Source organism: Alligator sinensis, unplaced genomic scaffold (genome assembly GCF_000455745.1).
Source record: "Alligator sinensis unplaced genomic scaffold, ASM45574v1 scaffold81_3, whole genome shotgun sequence".
Taxonomy (NCBI): domain Eukaryota; kingdom Metazoa; phylum Chordata; order Crocodylia; family Alligatoridae; genus Alligator; species Alligator sinensis.
In genome coordinates, this window is record NW_005842088.1 from 1,827,091 (window position 1) to 1,835,294 (window position 8,204).

Genomic DNA, 8,204 nt, shown 5'->3' on the forward strand with positions numbered 1-8,204 from the left:
CCCTACATATATTTATATTCTAAAAATAGCCATGTTCTCAGTTTAGCAGCATGAGAAACCTCAAGATGGGGGTGAAGAGAAGGATCATAAAAGGTACACGGCTAGGTGGTAAAAGAAGGAACAGAACAGACAGTATTAGGATGAAAATTATGAGTGTATCAGATATTCTGAATGGTTAAGTTACTTCACTTAATTGATAAAACTGTTAAAAGTTTGGCAGAGCTATGATTTACCTGGAGCAAGGTTAAAGATCAAGAAAAAAGAAATGGCCTGGCTTATCAGAAAAGCTGAGGTATTGTGGTTGGAGTTACAGAACTTAGAATCCACAGATAAAATAGACTCCTATAAGCTGTCCTAACTTCTACTGCCCCCACCCCAGTTCTGTCAGAATTGGACAAAGATTAATTTATCTTCTTTTATTAGAACCTTGCCTAATGTCAGGGAATCTCCTATTTTGGTAACAGTAGCAATGAGGCTAGCTTTACAGTTTTTTATTTTTTGCTTTAACTGAGTGAATTCCTTTAGTATTGATTTGCTTTTAATAAGTTAATCATTTTTCCCCTGTGCTCTGGGCTCACAGGGCCACATTCCATTTCCCCCCCCTTCTGTTGGGGAATCTGCCAAGGTCCTGCAGCTATCCTAAATGGTTTCTATGCCACATCCCCTTCTAGCCCAAGGGACATACACAAAGCAAAAGGGAATTGCTAGCATACAGGAAAGCCATGGTTGTTACTGGAACTTGCATAGCCAGTCCAGCTGCCTGAGGATCAGAGTATAAATTTGTCTTACAGCCACCTTGAAAGCTGCCTCAGAAGCACAAAGGCTGAGCTCAGGATCTGACCCATAGTCTTGCACTCTGGCTAGAACTGCCTTCAGTTAATGTGAGTCCACTTCACCTTTTTTTTTTTTTTTTTAATGGGTACTAGCCAAGCAGAGTGATCCTTGCTGAACTGATAACACTGAAAACAAATTTTAAGTTTCAGAAGAAGGTAACTATGGGTGTGTCTACATGTTGCCATATGGCGACCTTGCTACAGTACCATGCTGCAGTACTGCCTTTTGAAAGTACTACCGGGTACCCCAGGATCCCACTATTCAGGTGAAGGCGCATGTAGTGTTACGCCCAGGGTTACACATAACTACTTCTTCCTCATGAAAAATTCTTTACTGTGCCCTGGTGGTAAGCCCAGAGTGTTTAGAAAGACCTTTGGCTGCTGTCTGTAGCACTTTAGAATTATTAAAGATGCTCACAATTCTTGTCCAAGTTTTCCTCATGGGTTGTGATCTGCACTATCCCTTGCAGCTTGTTGTTAATGACATAACATAACAGATGTATCACAACTTCCACAGTTAGAGAATGGTTCATATCAGGAACGGTGGAACCAGAAGCGAACAGGTTTTTCAGCCAAGTTATGGGATTAAGGTTTATTACATTTCCAAGCCTGCTGGGGATCTTTCAAAAGAAAAAATGGAAGGTAATCCTTCCTAAACAGGCTGAGTTTGTATAAGTATTTAGGTTTTTAATTTATTCTTCTTTTTCTTTTCAGGTTATCTGAAGGTTGAAATTATATGCTGTATTTATAAACAAAATAAATTTGCAACCTATCCTCTCTTAAAATGTTTTTTCCTTGCAGAACTCCCAGGTGGCTTATTTGGGATTTTTTTTCAGCATAGATCCCAGGCTTGCCCTCCTTACAAAGTTCTCTTGGCTATTCTGCAAACATGGAAATTATTTTTTATACTTACTATAAGGTAGGGGTGTCAAACTCACTTGGGGCCTCAGGCTGCATCTGGATGACAGGGCATTTTGAAGGATGGCATGCTGGCCACAGCGGCCACCTTCTACCAGGAACTCTGTGCCAAGAAGCTGGTGGACCTGGAGGCCATTCAGCTGTGTCTGTGAATCCCCACCCAGGCCCTCAGAGAGGATGAGCGGTGGCAGCTGGAGGAGGATTGGATGCCAGAGAAGCTTGAGAAGACCCTCTGGAGTTTCAAGAACGGTAAGACTCCTGGGTCAGATACCCAGCCCAAGGAGTTTTACCTGACCTTCTGGGACCTGGTGGGCCCAGACCTGCTGGAGCTCTTTCGAGAGTGCCTGCAGGAGGGCTGGCTGGGAGCAGGGATGGAGCGGGGCCTTGTGACCCTCCTGTACAAGAAGAGACTGAGGGAGGAGTTGAAGAACTGAAGGCCAATCACCCTCCTGCACTTTGACTATAAGCTGCTGGCCAAAGTCTTGGCCAAGTGATTTAAATCCATCCTAGGTGCAGTCATCCATGAGGACCAGTCGTGCAGGGTGCCAGGACAACAGATCCATGGAGCCCTGGTCCAACTGAGAGATGCACTCCAACTGGAGAGGGAGAGAAGGCAGAGTGTCGCTGTCCTAAACCTGGACCTGGAGAAGGCCTACGACAGTGTCCCACTGGTTCCTGTTTCAGACGCTAGAGTGGATGGGAATCCCCTTGACCTTTGTCAGATGGATCAGGACCCTCTACATGGAAGTGAGCAGCGAAGTGCAGATCAACAGTCTCCTGAGCACCTGGATTGCGGTGGAGTTGGGGGTCCAGCAAGGCTGCCCGCTTTCCCCAATCCTGTTCAGCTGCACCATCGAGCTCCTGGCCCAGTGCCTGAGGCAGGACCCAGGGATCTGTGGAGTCCACATCCTGGGTAGCAGCAACCAAGAGGCCAAGGTTCTGGCCTACATGGATGATTTGAACATCCTGTGCTGGAACAGGGGGGTCGGTAGGGAGAGCCCGGGTGCACACGCATGTATATGAAGTGGAGGTGGGGGCCAAGCTCAATGTGAGCAAGAGCACCTTCCTGGCTATATGCAAGCTTGGGGACCTGGAGTCCCTGGGGGTCTCTGTTCCCTGTGAGGGGGTCAGGATCCTCAGGATGGATTTCGAGCATGAGCTGAGTGGCAGGACAGTGTGGGAGAAGACAGAGGCAAAGGTAAAGTAAAAACTAGGGCTGTGGCACATGTGCTCCCTCTCCATGGGGAACACGTCAGTCTTGTGAAGGTGTTGTTGTTACCGGTGCTTCTGTACACTGCATTGGTCTTCCTTTCTTCTGACCGTGTCACCCACAGGATCCAGAGGGCCGTGTGCAATTTCTTTTGCGGCTGAAGATGGGAAAAGTTCACCCGGAAGACCTTGTACAAGGACCAGAGGGCCGGGGGCAGGGGCATGCCAGATATCCTCCTGTTCCTGTGGGCCAAGTATATGAGCCTGATGTGTGAGCTGGTGACAGATGCAGAATTCAAAACTGCTTGCCTTGAGATATTTTGTAGGGCACAGCCTGAGACACTGGGGTGTGTTTACCCTGACCAACCATAGACCGTGGACTCACCATGGTTCTATGAGACCCCAAACCAGTGTCGCAGTGTGTACGGCCTGCAGAGCACAGGCCCAGTGACCATGAGAAACCACAAGAAGATCTAGGAGATGGTGAGGCTGATGGACACTATGTCGCCCGTGGACCTGCTCCCAGGTGAAGCATGTCAGGCCATGTGGGAGCGCATCAACCACAAGGATCTGCGCAAAGATCACAAAGACCTGAACTGGCTTATAGCCCACCAAGATCTACCAGTGAGGGCTCAGAGACATAGAGATGGTCAGCCAGGGAGACCCAGCTGCCTGTGGCCCAAGTGCCACGGAGCCACTGAAACAATTGACCACCTCCTCTGGCTCTGCACCTGTGCCAAAGAGGTATGGAAAAGGGTGAAGCAGCTCTGAGAATCAGTGACCGGTATCAGCTGGCTAACCAGAGAAGCAGCGCTGTATAGGCACCTCGCCAAACACCAGGGGAGCCCATCGCCCCGTTTCAATCAGTTTGCATCCTGTGTCAGGAGCACCCTGTGGAAGCCCAGGAACTTCCTGTTGTACAGCCAAGCAGATGTAGAGGTAGTAGGCTGTGTGAAAATGGCTCTGAGTGAACTCCAGACCTACTACCAGAAATCAGTAGTGGAGGATGGAGAGTTCGTGGCCAAAGCCACCTGGCACATAAACATGTGGCACAGGATCATCTAACATTCCCCCGAGTGGAGAGGGGGGTGGTGGCAGCGAAGAAGAGGATGGGACACGTGGAACCGAGGATAGCGACAACAGTAGCAGGTCATCCAGTGGGAGCTGGAGCGACAACGATGGAGAAGACACTTAAACTGAGTATGTGACCCCGCAAGTGGGGCAGGGATGGAAGTGTTGCCTGGCCTGAGGGACCAGGATTTGCTTGTTTGCTTTGTGTGTGTTGTGCGCGATGTAGATATTGTAATGGGTTTAGGGTGGCCAGCAGGCCTGTGTGCGGGTGTGGTTTTTGTAATGGGTGAAGGCTTTTTCTTTTTGGTGTGACACTAGGAGTATAGATATATAACCTTATATATATTTTTACCCCCCCAAAAGACATTAAAAAGAATTGAGGGCCCTTTGCCATTGGAGGGCCTTCTCCACTGGAGGGATCTCCTCCCTCAGAAAAGTTTATAGTGACTTCTCTCAAATTGGTTTTAATTTATAGTGCTCAGGATTTATTTGCTTGTTTCTTTTTCTTTTTTTCCAACCTCCTGCACAAGCTCAGAAAGGCACTGAACTAATTCAGTAACACTTGGAATAGGTTAGATAAAACCACTTTTCTGCTAATCAGAAAGAAATGCATATTGACAGAAGCAAAAGCAGTATGTTGTACTAGTCTGTTAGACTAGTCTGTTAGACTAGTCACACCAGCAAATGTATTTGGCAACCCTCTTTTGGGGGTCAGTTTCCAAGTAAAGGATTCCCATTCCAATGAGCATTCTTTGGCTTTTAGATAGAAAATATTGGCTTGTTTAAAGAAACAAACCAACCAATAAAAATAATCCATGGTTGGATATTGTTTGTCACTTTCGATTCTTGCCCACTTGACATTTACCACTAAAATTGTTCGTGGTGTAATTTTTCTTTCTTAGTTTAAGATGGCTAAGTAACGTAATTTACCACATAAGTGCTTCTTATGTTATGACTAGTAAAAAGCTCTAGAGGGCACATCAGAACAATTTTACCCTCATGCCCTTTCAGTCCTACCTTACTGCCAGGTAGTGCTTTAGGACGAGAAATGCCCAACTGCAGCACTTCTGCCACTCTCTTTTCCTGGGTGCAACTTGCACCGGGTGCTTGGGGGCTGGGGTGAGAAATCTTTCCATTCAAAGTTGCACCCAAGTGTGCCCTAGCCTGGTGCCCCTCACTTTCCCTGATTGCAAGTTGCATGGGGTGCTCAGGTGCTTTTGGTGCCAAACCTTTCCATGCAAAAGCTCTGCAGGGCTCCTCAAGTGTATGCAAGTGTAGCTTGGGTACGCCCAAGGGTGTGCCCTGATCCCAATCACAGGAGAGTGTGAGAGGTGAGGATGCTGTGGGAGGGATCATCATCACTGATGCATGGTTCCCTCCTTCCTCCATAGAGTTAGACTCTAGACAGGCTCTTAACTATTTACAATATTTAATAACATAATATAGATAGACATAAAATTAAATATCATATACATATATTTACACAGTGACCAATAACCAAGGTCAAAACCTAAATAATACTATGGGAAAATTACTCCCAACCACAATTTCCAGGGAAAACAATATATACACAATAAACCCACAGCTTCCTCACCCCACAGTGGGGAACCCATACTTAATTAAAGGTCACGCCAAGTATAACAGAGACAATGTGATTTTACCCCTACAAAGCAACAGTCCATCTTTTTTAATGAAAATAGGCATCAAATGGACCCCTACCCAGTTAGGGGACCTAGCAATCAAAGAAACCAACAGGGTGCTTTTCAGAAATTACTCTGTCCTATGATAGCACTATTTACCAGTTGCAATAAAACAATTTCAGCAGCATCAACACAATACAACATTTCAATTACAAAATATAAGGTGCAGACATAATCGATAACAACTATTTCAAAATATAGTCCCTGACCCATGCCAAGAGATAGCCTTTCTTTCAGTGGGATCCCTTGGGGTCCCTCCTGTGCTTCACCACTTGTAGACCAACGGCATCCCGGCTTACACACACACACACACCACCCTGCTTCATGCTGGCAAAAAATGGGTGCTAAAAATGCTCAGTTTTCTCGGGGCAGAGAGAAGATTTGTTTTTGTTTCTTTGGGTAAAATCTAAAAATAGGTTTTTCCCTAAAAGTCAAGACCAAGATTACATGCAGGTTTGAACAGTGTTGAAAGTAAACTTTGTGATAAAATATTATTTTTTTCACAAATAAAAAAGTTTTTCAGCCAGTTTTTCACTACCAAGGGCATCCCAACTTCCCTACTCCATGGTGGGCTTTCCGACCCTCTCTCTCTCTCTCTCACCGCCCCCCGCCCCCCGCCCCGGCTCTTTCCTGCTGCATGGTGGCTTTTAGAACCTATCCATGCTTTTTCAGCAATGTCCCCGCCACTCCTTGGTGGGGATGGTAAGGGGACTCTTTGAACTCTTGTCTTCTAGCACTGCTGGTTCCTACTGGTCTGCAGTCTGGAGGCACTGGTGCCTGCTGGAGCCTACTGGTGCCTATTGGATGGTGGGGTACTCTTTGAATTCTTGTCTTCTAGCACTGCTGGTGCCTACTGGTCAAAGAACATGAGATATTTTTCTTCCCTGCAAAGAGCCTTCTGTCATTGTCCAATGTGTTACTTCTCATTATCCAATGTGTTACTAAAATTATGATAGCATATATGCAAGTACAAATGTTGAAGACTAAAGCTATCTCAGTTCTTGAGCCTATGCTTCACCACTTGAATACTAATGGCATCCCAGCTTGCCTACTCTATGGTGGGCTTTCCAGTACAACCGAGCCCCCACACACCCACCCACCCACTGACACACACTCAGCCAGTCCCGTTGATGTAGGAGTTCAAGCTGGGCAGCTTGTTCTGACTTATCTTCTCCAGATCATAGTGTATTAACATTTCTGGGAGTAGTTGACAGTTGGCAAGCTCTCCCCCTGCCTCTTGCCTCCTGGCTAGGGCTCTGTCTGGGGCAAAAAACCTCCCCTGGAGTTAAAAATAAATAAATAAATAAAATATATATATATATAATACAACAACTTTGTGATATATTTGTGATATATATATAACAAATTTGTGATATAATATTAATTATTCTCTTCACAAATAAAAAAGTATTTCAGACAGCTTCACCACTTGAATACCAATGGCTGCTTCCCCCATGGCTGGGTGCTCTCTCTCAGCACCTCTGGTTGGTGCCTGCCTACATGCCCTCCCCTCCCTGGACAGGCCCTCCTAGCCTCTTCCCCCTGCTGCTTCCTCCATGTATGTAAAAAACATAACTGTCAATGCTTGGACTTACAAAAATGTAAATGTAAAAATGTAACTCATAGTTTATCTAAAGCCTCAATGGAAACAGTACTACATAAATTTGTATGTAAAACATAAAGAATCCTGTGTCTTCTCTCATTTGTATCATTTCAAACTGTACGGAATTTTTGCAGTGGTTGTTATCGAGGATCATCAAGATTCCTTGGTTACTAGGGATCCCCTTGCCCAGGACAGCTGCCCCCAAAGTGGTGTTAGAGAGCCATGATCAGCCTATTCCATCTCCCCCTGTGCGGGAAGGGGGTGGTGGTTATGGTGTGGTTGGGTGAAAGAAGGAAATAGACCAGGCTGTTGTCAAAACAATTAGTCTATTTGCATTTGGATCCTATTACAGTTTGTAGTCATGTCCCCAAACTGGTTTTAGACCTGCTTGTCTTCTCAAGTTGCCTGCCATCACAAAGAAACCGAGACCCATCCCCCCTGCCACCCACCCAATGCACCCTCTCCCTTCCATCCCACACAGAGACCTCCCTGAGATCCCGTTATGAACCCATTATACAAGACAACTTTTTATAAGATGGACTTTATTCAATGAGAAATTAATATGAAGTAGAATATTAAAGATAAAAAGAATCAATTCACACATTTACAGACAGCATTCCCTCTGCAGAGCAGCACCTATGTGTGCTTCCAGACAATTTCTGACCACAGCACTCCTCCCACTATTTGCCTGTATCTCTAGCCCCCTACACTCAACTACCGTATTTTCAAGCATATAGCCCTCACACGGATATAGCACGCACCCATGCATAACCCGCGTAAAATTGCATTTTCGCAAAATTTTCCATGCATAGCCTGCACCCTTGTATTCCCCGCACCCCAAGGCGAGAAGGAGACATGGCCCCCCAGCCC